The following is an 18,547-nucleotide window of genomic DNA, read 5'->3' as shown; positions in this document are numbered from 1 at the left end:
AGATGTTAGAGAGCGGCCAAATTTCCAATTTTGGTCAAAAATTTTCCCCACTGTTTCGCACACCCTCCTTTCAAATATACTCCTTCCCCCTTTGGTTGACATCATGAATAGGGCGATGAAGGAGGGCATTTTTCCTCAGCAGTGGAAAAATGCTATGGTAAAACCTCTGCTCAAGAAGCCCTCTCTTGACCCAGGGGTATTAAAAAACTTTCGCCCCATCTCACTGCTCCCGGCTCCCGCGAAGATGTTAGAAGCCCATCTAAATAAACATCTTGCTGCATTCGTGGAGAGTTCGGGCTGTTTGGATCTTTCCCAGCACGGATTTAGGAGGGAACATAGCACCGAGTCTGCCCTCACCATAGTGCTTGATAACATCCGCACACGGGTAGATGGGGGACGGACCTCCCTCCTGATCCTTTTAGACCTCACGGCTGCCTTCGATACCCTATCTCCCTCGGTATTAACATCTCGACTGAAGGAGATCGGGGTCCGGGGGACGGCCCTGGGACTCCTTTCCTCTTTTCTCGATCACAGAGAGCAAAGGGTGATGCTGGGTCAGTTTCTATCTCCATCCCTGTCTGTGCAATGTGGGGTCCCTCAAGGGTCAGCGCTTAGTCCTACCCTTTTTAACATCTATGTGACCCCCCTTGCCAGACTTAATAGATCTTTTGGGATGGAGGTAGTCTCCTATGCGGATGACACCCAGATCCTCGTCTCTCTCTCCCAGTCAGTTACGTCGACTGCCGCCAACTTTAGATCTTGCATGGAGGCAGTCGGCCAATGGATGATTCATAATTCATTGAAACTGAACGGGGAGAAGACTGAGGTGATGGTGTTTGGAGGAAAGGAAGAGATCTGGTCAGCTGAGTGGTGGCCGGATTCATTGGGTGCCTGCCCTGATCCTACCTCCTCAGCCAAAAACCTGGGGGTTATGATCGATCCTACCCTTAGCATGTGCCAACAGGTCAACAGGACTGTATCGACCTGTTGGGGTATCATCCATATACTAAGGAAAATCAGGCACTATCTCTCTTTACAGGCAAGAAAGCAATTGGCCGTTGCCCTCCTGGGCTCTCGTCTGGACTATTGCAATGCGCTGTATGCTGGACTGAATAAAAGTCAGCTACAGCGCTTGCAGGTGGTCCAGAACGCAGCAGCCAGATTTGTTCTCGATCTACCCCGACGTGCCTCTGCCACCGCTGCCCGGAAGCAGCTTCATTGGCTTCCCGTTGTGGACCGTATCCTTTTTAAGTCCATGTGTATGGTCTATAAGGCTTTAGCTAAAACCAGCCCTACTGGCATTGGATCTATTTTGTCCCACTATAATCCTGGCAGGAACCTTCGTTCCTTAAACAGACTTCTTCTTTCTGTTCCTCGCGTCCGGAAGACCAGATGGGGGGGTAAGGCTTTTTCCAATCTGGCCCCTAAATGGTGGAATGCTCTCCCTCTTGAAGTAAGGTCTCTCCCCACTCTCCAAGCTTTTAGATCTGCCCTAAAGACCCACCTCTTTGTACGCGCGTACCTGTAGTGGTGCTTTGCAATTCTGACCTTTTTTGATAGGTGCCTTGACACCTTCGGGTTTAGTTGCGCGATACAAATTGCATAATAAATAAATAAATAAATACTGCTTTCTCCGCCAACATACACCAGTCCATATCGCTCTTCCAATCTCGAAGTGTGGGCAGGGGTAGCTCCCTAGTGGCGAGCTATTTTTGTTTTGCCAACATAAGAGCCAGGGTTACCCAGGTTTGGTCTGCTCATTCCAGGTTTGTATCTTCCCAAACGTTTAAGAGGCACCATTTAGGCGAAAGTGTAAGCTCTTCTCCCACCACCCGACATGCTTGACAGTGTTGCCTGCCAATAGTCCTGAATCACCTGACACGTCCATATTATATGGTAAAACGACACCCACCCCACCTCCCCATTTCCTAATACAGGTTGCGTCAGCCCTATGTCCCATTTTCACAAGTGTCGTGCAAGAGATATACGCTCTATAATATTGTTTATTTTCAAATATCTATGGCTACAAACTAACTTTCAACATGGACGAAGTTCACTCACCTAAAAAATATTGTTTACAACATAAGTATGAAAACTCACACGAAATAAAATACATATGAACTTGGTTTAAAAAAGATAATAAATACATTAAAAAGAATAATTTATCAGTTCTTACAGAAAAGATAAATCATTATAAAGGTATTTGGTCTCAGTTCTATTTATTTTTATGGGGGAGACTGAACTCAATAAAAATGATGTTACTGCCTATCATATTATTTATATTGTCTGTTGTTCCTGTTAAATTACCCACATTTGTATGTACTGCTTTAGACAGGATATTATCTACATTTTTATGGAATACAAGTATTCTTATTTAGTGCATAGTAGTATGAAGAGAAATTAATCTGTTGAGACTGCCCAGGGGTAGTGTGGTATGGTTTTCACTTATCCAATGGTATAAAGAAAGAGTTCGAGTTGCTTATAATGAAAGTAATGATATTTTGGTGGGGAATCCAAATCACAGACACGTGTGCATTGTGCCCCCTCACGATTGCATAAAGTTTGGAAACAACTCTAGTTGAAATAAGAGACCCTCACAGGAACACATGCCCCACCCTGTCTGTAAAATGCTCTAGCCTTGTTGTCACGAGACTGAAATCTCGTGAGAACCAGCTGCCATCTTGAGCGAAGCTGGCTATAAAAGCCATGCCTGCATCTGTACTCACCTGAAGGAGGAACATCGCCGATCTCAGCTCAAGCTCAGAAATCCTGCGCAACGCGAAAGTCCGGCTTCGCCTTCTCCTGTGATGGTCAAGTCCCTGCTGATCAAGCCCAACACCAGTCACCTAAGAAAAAAGAAAGACAAGGAGTCAACAAGAGAGGACTGCTCTCATCCAGTGACACATGTGCTCGTAGTGCAATAACAAAGCGATACCTTCCTATGGGTAGACTATCTAAGGGAGACTTCCTAAGTCGACTGTGCAGTCGCTAGAGGTTCAAGAGAAAAGAACAATGTTAAAGCACTTTGATTGAACAAACTTTTGAGCATCTGGCTCAACTGTGTACAAGAACAGTATTAATACAAAGATTCAGCATGAACAGATGCATTGTCATTGATGTGAACATTTGTCATTGATACGAAAATCTGTCTTCGATTTAATTGGTCAGTTGTTTATGATCATTTGGAAAAACAACCTTATTGAACTTTTTCATCTCAACATCAAGAAGTCTAATGTTCTAAAGGAATCAACCCAATTCCTGGATGGCGAACAACATTGGTAATCAAGAAGGAAATCCTGGAACATAGGGTCCTGGTTAAGGGTAGAAGGAAGGTAGTCCAACATAGCTAACAATATCCACTTGTTTATCTCTTCACGTACAAAGCATTGTGACACCACTATCCTCATAAAACATCACTTCATGGGGAAAATGTTAGGAGAAAAATATATAAATTAGGAAGGTGTGGTCTAGGATCTTTAGAGCTCATACACATATTAGTGTCTGGTTTTTATACACACAGTGGTTACGTCCTGACAAAGACAAGTTCAGACAGTGTAACACTCAGTAACAGAAGGGAAGTCCTATCAGGGCCAGATCAGCAGTTGGAAGGCCTGCTAATGAAGACATTATTCTCTATCTCTCTCTCTCTCTCTCTCATTCCCCTTTACCTGGTGAGGCTGGATTATTTTTCAAGTGGCTAGACAGCCGTACAGGGAAGTTGGGAACCAGCATCTGCGAATTCACCTCGCTCCCACAGGAATGCATGCAGTAAGCAGGTTAGTGCTCAGACCACTGACACTGATGGTGATCAGATGGAGGTGTCAGATCCTTGGACTTTAAATTATAGAATATTTGTTTTTGTACAAAACAAGGTGGTTTTTGATTACATGAGTCAGGTAGTCCTGTTCTGCACCTCCCACTTTTGTAATAACATCATGCTGTACACGGATGACTTGGTAATCTACACATCAGGCCCTGTCCAGACCATCTCTAGGTTGTAGAGTCTGGTGGCTGAGTTTGGGGCTCAATCAGGATATCTAGTGAACAACTCTAAGTCAGAAGTAATATGTTGGAATGTGGAAGGCTGGACAGGGACGGTACAGGCAGAGATTAAATATCTGAGCATTGTTTTGTCGCAATACCACTGCACAACCTGGGAAATGTGTGAAGGAGGTGGATGTATTACTCACTAGATGGAAGAATCTATCATTGACAATTTATGGGTAAATGAATCTGATCACGCTGTTGATTCTCCACAAATGTATGTATCTTTTAAACTGTATCCCTCTCACATTTCCAAGATCGGCTATTAATAAGATTCAGAGGAAAATAATTAGCTTCATACAGGCTTCAGGCGGGGCAAGGCTTGCTTGGAAGAAGTTGAGCGTAGGTTAGAGAAGGGTGGCCTCTCTCTGCCGGACCTGAATCTGTATTGTATAGTTTAAAAACTGTAGGATGCTTCTGGGCAAGCCGGATTGCTCAACCTCAGGGGTTTTACTAGCAGAAATAATCAGGTAGTCAGAATCCACTGGGTTCTTATATGAGTTCGGGCCCCCGAAATGTTTTGAAAAAGTATGACTGAAGGTCTTAAAGGCAACACAAAGTGTTTGGTTTTGAGCCAGGAAGATCTTGGGTATTGGCTACTATTCCAATTTTGCACCCATCTGGAATTCCCCGGGTACCCCAGAGTGCTTGAGGGATGGGTTGAGTCTTCCACTAAGGAGAGTTTGGATAGATACCTGAGGGGAGCTGATGGCAGTGCAGGGGGTATTACCCTCGGCAGCCTTAAGTGCCAAGACTGGGGGCTGCCGATCAAGGTTCAAATGCATGCAGTTGTCTTCCTGACTCGCAAGTGTATCTCAGGAGAGCGGGGTCTGTGAATTTGAGTCAACACTCCAGGATGTGAGGCCTCAAAGTGAGGAGGTTGCCAATTGATATTGGAAGTTTCTGGATGCCGCGGATAGGAAAATGGTGGCACCATATTCAGTATGGTAAGGTATCATTCAGGGACAGAGCTGTAACTAGGCATCACTATTAACAATAAACTCACACTTAATTCTCACATCAAGAACTCTGCAAAAAGTGGTCTCTTCACTCTCCGCCATCTCAAACAAATTAAACCTTTTATCCCAGCTGATGACTTCAAATTAATTATCCAGTCTCCTGTTCTATCCAAAATAGATTATGCTAATGCCCTTCTCTATGGCACCCCCAAAATCCTCCTGGCCCCCTTCAAATCCGTTCTCAACCTACCCGCCAGGCTAACAACAAACTGTAAACACTTCGACCATATCTCCCCTGCCCTCAAGTCCCTCAAGTGGCTCCCCATTGAAGGCAGATCCTCCTACAAAATTGCCTGCATTACTCACAAAGCCCTTTACCAGAAGACCCCATCCTACCTCTCCAACAAACTTAGAAAAGCGAGCTGTGCCCGAACACTGAGAAGCTCCAACACTCTCCTTCTCATTCCCCCCCTACTCAAAAAAGCTGCTTCCAAATCCCACTCCTTCTCAGGTAAGGCCCCAACCATTTGGAATGCCCTACCCAAAGACCTTCGATGCAACTCCTCCTACCCCAGATTAAAAAAAGACCTGAAAATTCATCTACTCACCACATTCTGGGGAAACTAAATCCCCGATCTCCTTCCTGACAACCTCTCCTCCTCCCTCCTTAGACTTCTCCCCATTCCCTCATTTCACCCCTTCCATTTTCCTTTTGTCACCTCCCTTTACCTCCCCCTACCTACTATGTCCTCTGAGTCCTCCCTGACACTCTATAAATATTCCTATCCACAATTACATTCTGGTTCCTGCAACTTGCTAGTCTATCCCTACCTACATGTGCATTCAATCATTATTGTCTTTACCTATGTTATTACCTGTATTTTGTATTGGTTCTAACATCTGTATAACTCGTATGTTGTTCAATTACTATGATTGTTTACTATTGTGTAATGCCATTGCTGATGTAAAGCGCTCTGATACCCTCGGGTGGAGCTATCTCTATATAAAACCTTCAAAATAACTAATATGGCAATCCTCCTTGAAGTTAGCATATTCAGTGGTATACCAGATAATGATAAACAAAATCACTTTTTTACCTTGAAAAAATGCCCGGCTCATGTCCATTAAAGCTAGGTGGGTCGCAAAGGTTTGTTATTCTAAAAATTGGTTTGTGGTCGCAACATATTTGGCAAGCACTGGACTAAAGCACATTTTATAGTTTGGTGGGTGGCCTATCATCTGCTAGGGTGGCAGAGATAATTACCTCAACCGGGGGGCGGAGCTTGCAAGCTGCAAGATGGCCGCTTGAGCTCTCGGCTCCGTGAAACCGTCACGATATTTGTCATTTATCCTGTGCTTGCTGCAGCTGGCAGACCCACGTTCTTGCTGTACGGGGTCAGAAAACGCCCGGCAGAAGATAGCGCACTTCCTGAGGCCACAACTCCTCCCCTACAATAGCTGGTGAGCGGCGAGGCACTGCGGCCTGTGCTCAAGCTGGAGCACCGACCTGTGGTGTGAAGAGGTGAGCGTGAGGCAGAGGTATGCCCGCGTCCGGTCTGCTGAGTTCCCCCCGCTGCCTGAGGAGCTGGGATCAGCGGTACAAAAGCGAGCGCCATTCAGAGCCTGCCTGGTGGGAGGCTACTGGAGATAAAGAGGACCCCCCTCAAACTACCTTGGGTGTGCATAGATAGCTGACTGCCATGCAGTAACCACGGAGCTAGCACGATATGCGTCACAGTTGAACCGAGCGCCACTACGCTCCGGCATTTAAGATTCCAGTGGAGGCAGTGTGGCGCACAAGGGCTCACTAACCCTCTGCTGGATTGGCACTTTCTGAGATCTGCTCGGGAGTGCCGGACTAGCGGTGCTACTTGGAGGGGTCTGGTGCTGGGCACCGGTCATTTTGTGCCTGCAGGCGGGGAGGACAGAGAAGAATTGAGGAGTCGGGCACCGGACTGCAGAATTCATACCCGCCTGGAGGAGACGTGTATGTATGAGCTGGCTGCAAGCTTGGAATTGCACTTCTGATTAACTAGGGAATATTGAGGCGCAGATCAGTGACTGGCTTGCACGATCTGGCAGCTTCTGGGCACCTCACCTGTGGAATAACTGCGACACTGCAGGCCTGGTGGAGCTCTGGTGGACCGTCTGAAGAGCTGGTTCTGGCGGGATTGGAGGCCTGAAAACTAGAACGTCCCCTAAAAGTGTTGTGCTGCGATTAAGTTGGAGCAGAGTTGTGAGCCTCTGTAGGTAACAGTAAAGGGGTGCTGCAGCGAAACTCCGGCAGCCCAGCTACCACTCTGCTGACTAGGCGGATTCAGGTGCGCGTATTGATGCCCGAGACACGGCGTACAGACCAGCGCAGAATGGGTAGAGTGGACAAAAATCAACCCAAGATCACGTTTGACCACAGAAAGTCAAAAGCATGGGACAATTCTGCCAAATAGGGGGATCCTGCGACAGACCAGCCATCTGAGGAACTAGATGGTGATAGCCGCTCTATGTTGGTTGTGATGGAGATAAACTTACATGGTAGCCTGGCAGGGTTGGGCATTAAAATTGACGTACTCTCATATCGCACGGATAGGATGTCTGAGAGATTAGACAAGCATGCAGAGTGTCTGGACATGTCGGCGCGTAGGGTTACAGAGGTGGAGGAGTCCAAGACGTTGATGGACTCTGACCACAAACAAATGGGCAAGGTCCTCCAAATACTGCAGGATAAAGCTGAAGATTTGGAAGCGTGGTCGCGCCACAACAACATACAAATCACGGAAGTCCCTGAAACGACACCAACAGGCAACATGGAGAAGTTAGTTGAGAAGCTTCTGATCACACTTCTGTGCAATGAGACGTTGTCTAATATGTTCGCGGTGGAGAGGGCACACCGCTCGTTGGGGCCTCGCCCTCGCCCTGGGGCACCTCCAAGACCCATAATTGCGAGGCTGCTGAACTATAGGGACAGAGACTCGGCGTTGGCAGTGGCTAGGACCAAGCAGTCACTACAATGGGAGGGGTCCAACATCTCCCTATAACCCGGACTTCACGGCTCGTGTCCAGGAAGCGCGCAGACAGTTTTCCCCGTTAAAGCGCCAGATGAGGGACCAGAACATAGACTATGCCATACTCTACCCTGCCAGACTGCGTGTTAACAGGAACGGCCACTTGTGGATTTTTACAGGGCCTAAGATATTGCAAAAAGCTTTGAAGGAATGGGTAAAGGAGAAACGTGCTAGTCTGGAGAGGGAAGACCTGGAAGGAGCTGTCGGAGGCAGCCTGGATGATCAAGACTGAGACTTATCTTAGCTGGGGTACCAGGCGATTGTTCACATGGTATAGTGTGCTAGGATTAGGTTGAAAGTAAGGCGGGGATCTTATTTCTGAGAAGTTCTGTTATTGCATGGTAGTTTACATATTACCGTGGCTTTCTGCTACAGCAAAAAGTTATCATGACTACTTTCTGGGGGAGGAGGCAAACTCGAAGGCACTGTTGCATTGCATATCAGATTTAATTGTGGGGGTAGCGTCTGCCACAGAGATAAGTTTGTTCTGGGCGGTGGAACGGAGTTGGTGCTGTGATTAGCTGCAACACATGCACTTACCTGGCTTGCAACATCTGCCCTCGTGTGAATCACACTGTTTGAGTTCAGTATGGGGAGGGTTGGGAACCTGAGGTTTGCATAGTTGAATTTAGATATGTGACAATGTTAATTGTTGAGGGAGGGCAGGGGGTGGCTTGTAGTTCAGCCGATGGGCGCTGACTGGCGTGGGTGGGGGGTGGGAAGGTAATGAGACTTGCACTGTGTGTAGCCACATGATACACTTGCAATTCGAAGATAGTGAGGGACGTTCTGCGGACTGGTACTGGTAGGTACTGCAGGGACTCAGGCCTTGATACAGTAAGCACGCTCACATGGAACGTGCGCGGCCTTAATGACCACAGAAAAATACACAAGGTCTTAAGTTATTTGACAAGGCAAAACATCGACATCGCACTCTGGATAGCCCTATGCTACGTATAAGGGGGCTCCATGGCAACATTCATGCAGCGGGATTTACCACCCATGCACGGGGCGTTTAACGTGGGAAAATCCCAAGGCGGCTCTGACATTCGAACCTTTAGAGACGGATGTGTCAGGCAGGTTTGTCATCACTAGGTGCAGAGGGAAGGGTTTGGATTTCCTATTGGTTAATGTTTATAGCCCAAAAGATGGCTGAGACTGTAGGACTGCGAGCAGGTGGCCAGCAGCTCTGGGGCGGAGACTTTAATTTAGTTAGAGACCCAATACTGGACAGATCAGGGGGCCCTGAAAGGTGCCCTTTGGCTGCAGCTAAAGCAATGGAAAGCGTTCTGGTACGTTTTGACTTGTGCGATGTATGGCGCCACCGTTATTCAGCCAAAGGGGGTTCACGCATTACTCCGCATATTATGATATACACACTAAAATTGATTATTGGTTTGCTGCTAGGCGACTGACTGCACACATTCCTGAATGTAAGATTCTCACTCGTACATACTCAGACCATTCCCTGCTGCTGCTGGTTATTGACGCCCCAAAACCATGTATCCCTCCTTTTACTTGGAGATTTCCGCCTTATTCATTGTTAGATGCTTTATTCAAGGAATAAATGGCCGAAGCAATCAAAACATTTTTTAACGAGAACGTGGGGTTGGTGGACAGCTTTCAAACTGTATGGGAAGCGTTTAAGGTCTCTATAAGAGAGGTCGCCATGTCCAAGCACGCAAGTGTACTTAGGTCGATTCGCACATGTCTAGCTGACTTAAAGAAGAAGCTTGTGTCCCTAGAATCGGCCCCACAGACCGGGAAGGACAAGACTGTCACACATGAGATCAAGCAAACACTGGACGAGTATCATGAAAAGCGGCTGACACTGAGGTCAAACACCTGGGCAAGTATGCCACGGCCCGAGTGTATGGTGAGGGGGAGTGACCGGGGGCAGTTCTAGCTCAACTACTCAAGCAGCATGGGGCTAAGTCGGTAGTACCTGGGCTCACAGCTACAGGCGGGGGTACACTTTGAAGGAATTTGACATAGCGGACAGATTCAGACAATATTACTCTGACCTATATGCTTCAGAAGAGCACATACTAAATTATCTTGAGCATATAAAACTGCCATGGCTGACTAACACTCATTGAGTATTTCTAATGCGCCCCATTGAAAGACAGGAAATACTTCTTGCTGTATCGAAAATGAGACCGGGAAGCGCTCCTAGGGGGGATGGGCTGACGATGACCTTCTATAAGACTTTTCAGAGCTACTACTGCCACATTTGACAGCTCTCATTGAGGAAATGTGTGCCACTGGTAAGATGCCGCCCTCTGCAAGAGAAGCAATTATAGTAGCAATCCTAAAATCGGGTAAACCACCTGAAGATTGTGCATTGTACCGCCCTCTCTTCCTGTTGAATGTAGACACAAAAATATTTGCAAAAATATTAGCGAACCGATTGATCCTGTTGGTGCCCACTTTAGTGGCGCCGGAGCAAGAGGGTTTTGTACCGGGCAGAAACCTGACTTATAATCTCAGAACAGTATTTGCGGCCTTACAACATACCAGGCCTGAGGTTCCCGCTGCCGCAGTTTTTTTAGATATGGAAAAGGCGTTTGGCTCAGTTGAATGGCCCTTTCTCAGACAAGTACTTCTTAGGATGGGTGTTGGGCCAGTTTTTATGCAGTTGATTGGGGTTTTGTATAACTCACCCACGGCCAGAATCAAAATTAGCGACTTGGTTACGGAACCATATACACATCTCCAGGGGTACGAGACAGGGTTGCCCCCTGTCACCTATTCTATATGCCCTGGTTTCTGAGCCCCTGGCCTGTACGCTTAGAGAATACCATTGCCACAGAGGTATTCTGTTCACAGGCTAAGAGCTGATAGTATCCACCTACGCGGATGACACGTTACTGTATGTCCGACATCCTGATAGCAACCTTTCCCCAGTGCAACGGGAGCTGGTACTCTTTGGATCTATGTCTGGATTGTGCATTAACTGGTCTAGGTCTATTATCTTTCTCCTAACGCCGGCTATGGTGGCCTTTGAACCTGATTACCCACTGCAATGGTCCACGGAGGTGGTGAGATATTTGTGAATTAGGCTGCACACCGACTCAGAAGTTGTGTTCCGGGAAAATTATGGGGTTGCGATTAGCAAACTAGAGGACGATATAACCAGATGGATCCAACTTCCATTATCCTTGAAGGCTAGGGTATCCATCATGAAAATGGTTATTCTACCACAATTCCTGTTCCTCTTCCTAAATATTCCCATGGTCTTGCCCCGGGTATTCTTCCAGAGACTCACGTTCCTTATGGTCCAATTGGCATGGGCGGGTAAACAGGCGTGTGTCAAATGGCTGATCCTTACACTACCGTATGCTATGGGAGGCCTTGGCGCCCCTGATTTTGAATTGTATTATAGAGCCACACAAGGAGAACAGGCATATTATTGGATTCATGGCCCCTTTGACATTCCACAGGCTGCTCCCCACACTGCTTACTGCTGCTTATCTTGTGCTAATTGTTGTGCCACAGTTGTTTTTGCCTTTCTCTCCCATGTTACACTATCGTTCAACTTGTTTTTCTTTTTCTCCGTTACCCCGCTGTGTCCGCTCCCGTCGCTTTTTCCCTCTGCTGACTCCCCTGTGGCCCCGCCCCCTCAGCGCCTATTTGCCGCCCTGCTCCCACCTCCCAGCAGCTCCTCCCTTCCTACTCCCCTTATATGGAGGCCGCGCAGCGGCCGCACAGCTTGCGCCCCAAAGTCGCGCCTAAGGCAAGCCCGTCTGCGCCTGTCTGTGCCTGAACCGCACCCAGCACCAAAATACCTGGCCCCCGCGGCCACCATGACACCCGACACCGCTACGACTCCAGCACCCCCCACGCACTCAACGCCAGACGATCACACACTTGCTGCCTGGCCACCTTGAAGCTCACCCAAGGACCCTTCTCCTGCTGGAACTGCAGCTTCACCAGCATCCGGCCCACGCACTAACCCACCTCCCAAAGAATCCAACTACCTCAGATGCATCCTCCTCAACACCCGCTCTGCACGCAAACACGCGGTTGAATTCTGGGACCTATTCAACTCCAACACCCTAAAGTCGCCTTCCTGACGGAGACCTGGTTGAACCCCTCTTCGGCACCCGATATCGCCATAGCCATCCCGGAAGGATATAAGATCACCCGCAAGAAAAAGAACCAACCGAGTGGGAGGAGAAATCGCCATCGTCCACAGGAAAACTCTCATAGTCTCAACCAACACTGACAACACCCTCAGCACCGCAGAACACCAGCACTTCCAGATTCACACCGATCCCAAGACCACCCTCAGAGGAACCCTGGTCTACAGACCCCCCGAACCCCAAGCACGGTTCATTAACTCCATCACTGACCTCGTCAGCACACACGCCCTCGCCTCCACGGACAACATCCTCCTCGGGGACCTGAACTTCCACCTCGAGAACAATAACGACACCAACTCCACCACCCTGATCGACAATGTCGCCAACCTCGGACTCAGATAACTCGTCACTACACCCACCCACTCCATCGGCCACACGCTCGAACCCATCTTCTCCGCAAGCTCCCACATCTCCTTCAACCACACCACCGAGCTCCACTGGACCGATCACCGCTGCATCCACTTCCCCATCCAGAAACCCACCATGCACCACCGCACCCAACGGATGCCCCGCCGCTGCTGGAGCACAGTCACCGAAGACCAGCTTTCCACCACCCTCGCCCAGAGCCCACCCACAGACCCGACCGACCCCGCCGCCGCCGCTCACAACCTCAGACAGTGGATCACCGACTGCGCCAACACCCTCACCCCGCTCAAGAAGCCCTCCAACACCCACACCAGCAAGAAAGCCAGCAGGTTCATCAAAGACCTCCAGTCCTCCAAGCACACCTGCCAAAAACAAAAAAAAACTGGACCCGTGAACGAACACCGGAAAGCTACACAGCCACAAGAATACCACCTCATCAGATCCGCCAAAAGGACCTCCTTCAAAGAACGCCTAGATAACAACGCATACAACAGGAAAGAGCTCTTCAACATCGTGAAGGAACTCTCCAACCCCAGCTCCATGACCACCGACATCCCACCCTCACAAGACCTGTGCGACTCACCGGGCACCTTCTTCCATCGCAAGATCAGAGACATCCACAACAGCTTCAACGCCGCGTCCACCCCGGCAACCACTGAGACCCCCGCTCTCATGACCACCACCTGCAACAACCGCCTGCTCTCCTGGACCAACATCAACGACGACGACACAATCAAGATCATGAACACTGTCCACTCCGGATCCCTGTCAGACCCCTGCCCACACCACATCTTCAACAAAGGCAGCAGCACCATTGCACCCCATCTCCCGAAAGCCATCAGCATCTCCTTCGAGACAGCGACCTTTCCGGAGAGCTGGAAGCACGCAGAGGTCAACGCCTTTCTCAAGGAACTCAAAGTGGACCCTAAGGACCTCAAGAATTTCCAACCCATCTCCCTACTCCCATTACCGACGAAGGTCATCGAGAAGGCCGTCAACAAACAACTGACCAACTTCCTCGAGGAGAACAGCATCCAGTATTTGCAGCAACCGCAGCACTGAAAAAGCGCTCATCGCCGCCACGATGACATCAGGATCCTGATAGACAACAGAGAAACCACGGCCCTCATCCTCCTGGACCTGTCAACCACCTTCGACACGGTCTGCCACCGCACACTACAAACACGCCTCTATGACACCGGAATCCAAGAGAAGGCCCTGAACTGGACCACCTCCTTCCTCTCCGTCAGAACACAGAGCGTTCGCCTCCCCCCTTCCGCTCCGAAGCCACTGAGATCATCTGAGGCATACCTCAAGGCTCATCCCTCAGCCCAACATTGTTCAACGTCTACATGGCACCGCTCGCCCACGTCGCACGATGGCACGACCTCAACATCGTTTCCTACGCCGACGACACCCAGCTGATACTCTTCCTCACCAAGGACCCCACACCGCCAAAATCAACCACCACGAAGGAATGAAGGCCATCCCCAACTGGATATGGAACAGCCGACTAAAACTGAACTCGGACAAGACAGAGGTCCACCTCCTCGGATCTACACCCTCGGCCTGGGACGACTCCTGGTGGCCGACTGATCTAGGAACACCCCCGACACCCACCGACCACACACGCAACCTAGGGGTCATCCTCCACTCTACCCTCTCCATGACGAAGCAGGTCAACGCCGTCTCCTCCTCCTGCTTCGACACCCTCCGCATGCTCAGCAGTATCTTCAAGTGGATCCCACCGAAACGAGAAGGACGGTCACCCAGGCCCTCGTCAGCAGTAGACTGGACAACGGGAATGCCCTCTACACAGAAGCCCCGGCCAAACTCCTGAAACGGCTCCAACGGTCCAGAGCGCCTCCGCACTCTTGATCCTCGACATTCCTCGCCGCAGCCACGTCACACCTCACCTGAGAGACCTGCACTGGCTCCCTGTCAACAAGAGGATAACCTTCAAGCTCCTTACCCACGCACAGGCACTCCACAACACCAGACCAGCGTACCTCAACAGCCGACTCAGCCTCTACACCCCCACCCGCCAGCTCTGCTCCACAGACCACGCACTCGCCATTGTCCCCCGCAGCCGAGGAGTGACCGCTGGCGGCAGATCGTTCTACCACCTTGCCGCAAAGACATGGAACACCCTCCCCATCCGCCTACGGCAGACCGAAGACCTTTTAACCTTCAGAAGACTTCTCAAGACCTGGCTCTTCGAACAGTAGCAGCTTCTCCCCCCTAGCGCCTTGAGACCCTCAAGGGTATGTAGTGCACTCTACAAGTGTTATGATTGATTGATTGATCTCTGCATAGAAACGGTTATGGCTGCATCTCTTGCGCTGCCGGTTTTCAGGTTCACACCCCCTGATAGACGCACAGGGATTCTAGATTCATTTAACTCTATCACTCACGCTTGGCATTCTTTATTACAACAGCAGGGCGGAGCTATTCTGTATTCTGTATTCGCCCGTTGCCCAGCTAGAATTGTGCCAGTGGTTACCGCCGTGCAAAGATAAAGGGATCATGATGGTGCTGAAAACTCTTGGGGCACAAACAATAGGGGACCTCTTCACTGATGGCGTGGCTAAGAGCTGGGGGGACATGGGATCTGGAGATGTGACACCGACACTGTTAACACAATTCCAATTTCATACGGTTCGGCATGCACTCCTTGAGGTCCTAGGAGAAGACATGTCAGAGCCCCCGGAGCTTCCGGTTTGTACCAGCCTTATTACAGCAATGTCACCCCTCAAGGTTGTATCCAGGGTTTACCAGGTTACGATGTCTGTTAGATGTCATCATTACACTAAGGCGTGTTTGGCTTGGCAGCACGACTTGCAAAGGGACATAACGGATGACATATGGACATGTTGCTGCACTAGCACAAAGCGCATATCCCTAAATGGGAGACATGGATTAATACATTTAAAATTTTTGAACAGGGTTTATTACACACCGGAGCGCCTGCATAGGTATGGACTGAGAGATGAGTCGACATGCGACAGGTGTAATGCACAGTCCGCAGATTTTTTCCATCTGACCTGGACTTGTCCGGGGATATCCAGTTTTTAAGTCCTAGTCTTTACAGACTGAGACGAGTAACAGAGCTGTCGCTGATGCCAGAGCCTCTGCTCGCATTGCTAGGCTACTCTAGACACATACCAAAGGGGGTTGGGCGACTGATTGAAATTTGTATGTTGTTGGCTTAACGGTATGTTGCGATCTGCTGGTCACGAGGACCTCCCCCCACAATAACCCAGTGGTCACGAGATATGTTATATTGTAGTACACAAACCAAAAACTACAGTGACCTACTACCACCATGTAATAGACCGTATAACTTCTGGGAGCTGTAAAAAACATATGTGGTGAGCAAAGGGGCGGATATGGCGGAAACTGGGGGTAGGGAGAAGGAGGCAGTACAGTCCACGACCCTGGTGGATGAGTAACAGGGGGACAATAAAGTTTGTACTCTATGGTGTTATGTAATGATGTAGGGGTCGATTTTTTGCAATGATTAGGAGGGTGGGGATGCAACAGGTGTGTATGTTATATGACAAGTCTAATGTTTTGCTGTTGAACGCTCTGCACAGAAATATATTTTTTTATATGAGCTAAGTGCTGTCGTGAGGGTATGGATACTGTATGAGTCTCATGTTTTTGCTTGCATGAAATTAATGAACATATAAAAAACAAAAAGATAATTACCTCAACCACCCTGGCAGAATATTGCCTTCCATCTTTAGCAATCTCAACTTGCCTGGCAGAGACAAGTTTGCATTCAAAGGAGCAGGCACCACAGGAACTCCTCTAAAAGCACTGAGGGCCATATTTATGACTCGGGCAGTGTCGGTCCTGCATTACACAATGTGGTGCAAGACCAACACAAATATTAAGTCATATTTTTGAAGCCACACAAAGCTACTTTGCATAGCTCCAAAAATATGAGTTAATGCAATGCAGCACAAATCACTGCGTTATGTTACTCTGCCTTGGGTAGGCATTCCATGGGTGTTGTGTGGATGTTCCAACCCACTCCCATGGTTTTTGCCACATTGCCAGCTTTATAAGACCTTATCAAATGCGTAAAAATACATGGAAATTGTGTGGAAACACCCATGCAATGTCCGTGAAATGCCTCCACAGGGCAGAGTAATGTAACACAGTGATTTGCCCTGCACTGTGTTGCGTTACTCCCAATTGTTGGAGCCACAGAAAGTGGCTTTGCATGGCTTCAAAAATCTGAATTAAGGTTTGTGTTACTCTTGCACCATGTTGGCCCTTACTTTCCAGCGCAAAACTTTTTTTTTGCACTAGAAAATCACTTGAAAAGAACGCAAAGAAGCGCATGGCACTTCTTTGCATCACTTAGCTCCAAGGGAGTGTTCCTTGGATGGTGCATGGGTATTCCCATACAACCACCAGTTTTTTTTATGCAAAACCCTATTTAATAAAAGAAGTAGACAGCGCCCATTTCAAACAGGCGCTATCATGGGAAAATGCTTTCATTTCTTCTAACTTTTCCCACTTTGCATGTGTGCTGCACTGTACAGCACACATGCAAAGTGAGAAAACTTTTAAAGTTAGTCTAAGCATAGTATTTTGTACTGAAAGGGAATCCTACCGGTAAAAAACCCTAGGCTCATGCAAACACCCTCGGACTATGGTGCAAAAGTGTGTGTGTGGCGCACAGCAGCAAAGTTTAGAACCGGTGCGAGGAATAGGGAATGAGAGTGCCAGTGTAAAAGTACATCGGACTGCCAGCTCTGAAAAGGGAATATGATACAGTACTTACACTCACGGTCCTACGTCATTTGGGCAATCAGTGTAAGGTTTCTGCCAGCAGAGCTAGCACGGGCACTGCTGGCAGAAACATGAAGATCCGCTCAAACCTCAATAGAGCTGGCAGACCATCAGCTTGGCGTACAGGTGACTTTACCAAATCTGGGGTGGTAAACTCTGCCTGCAAACTCTAAGTCCCAAAAACGAAATCTTAACTGGGCAAAGGCATGAAAAGTACTGATGATTGGACTTCAGCGGTTACTGAATTTGAATTGTCCCTCTCGGAGATTCCCCACCAACAAAACAGCTTCAGTGGGACCTCAGCAAAGAAGACTTTGTCGGGCACAGCCCTCAACATTGCCTCACAAGAAGATTGCAAGTTCCAGAAGATAACTTCACTGACCAGGTCTTCACCCTAGGCTCAGCCGGCCTCTGGTGTATCATTGTCAGCCTCAATATGAGCTACACACTCTGGGAGAAGACATGGCTCTCATTTAAAGAAACCAGTCTTTGAAAAAAAGTGTCAAACTTAGGAAGCCCCGTAACCTGATGCGGTTGCCAGGCTTCTTGGGTGGCAAAGCCGTTGCCTCTGCTACACAAGCCGCTCTCCGCCCAGCAAATTGGTGCTTTCCCACTGTGTCACTGGAGTTTTCTGTGATAGGAGGTTTCAGATGCCAGAAGTGTTTCTCTGCCTCTTACTTGGGCAGGGCCACTGAGAGGTTGGTGGACCTGGCATTATGGGCAACCTCTAAATAATGCTCTTAGTATACTGAAACGCGTACAATTTTCAGTAAGCTGGTACGAGAACAGTACTTTCCAGACGTCAACTGTGTGAAGTTGCTTCTGCAGCATACCCCCAAGGAGAGCCATCTTACAGATGCCCACAAAACATTTGGGACTTTCTTCCTCTTACCCTTGGCCGCCCTGTGATTAAGCACCCATATTCAACACCCATGTTTGGGTACAGAAATGCAAAGAAAAAACACAGCATGGGTACATTGTGTTACCTGGCATTCCAGATTTGCTGCACTTATCTGTTTCGATATTACCTTACTTTGTGTGAATATGGTAAAATAGCGCTAAACAATTTGCATATGATGTTACACCTACTTATCCATCATGACACCCCACGTGAAAAGTACACTTCTGCACATTCACTAATTAGCTGTTAAGCGTGAGATGTTGC

General features: G+C 48.5%; 1 long non-coding RNA gene across 1 annotated transcript in view; it reads right to left on the bottom strand.

The window, feature by feature from the left end:
• Positions 1 to 18,547, bottom strand: part of LOC147706760 (uncharacterized) — a 245,573-nt gene that overhangs the window by 127,373 nt on the left and 99,653 nt on the right. Inside the window, exon 2 of the long non-coding RNA XR_015296423.1 lies at positions 2,727 to 2,846. This is a non-coding gene — a long non-coding RNA (uncharacterized LOC147706760). The remainder of the gene's footprint in view (positions 1 to 2,726; positions 2,847 to 18,547) is intronic.

This window comes from Lissotriton vulgaris, chromosome 6 (assembly GCF_964263255.1).
Source record: "Lissotriton vulgaris chromosome 6, aLisVul1.2, whole genome shotgun sequence".
NCBI lineage: Eukaryota > Metazoa > Chordata > Amphibia > Caudata > Salamandridae > Lissotriton > Lissotriton vulgaris.
The sequence above is the reverse complement of the archived record's forward strand: the minus strand, read 5'-3'. Positions and strand labels throughout refer to the sequence as shown.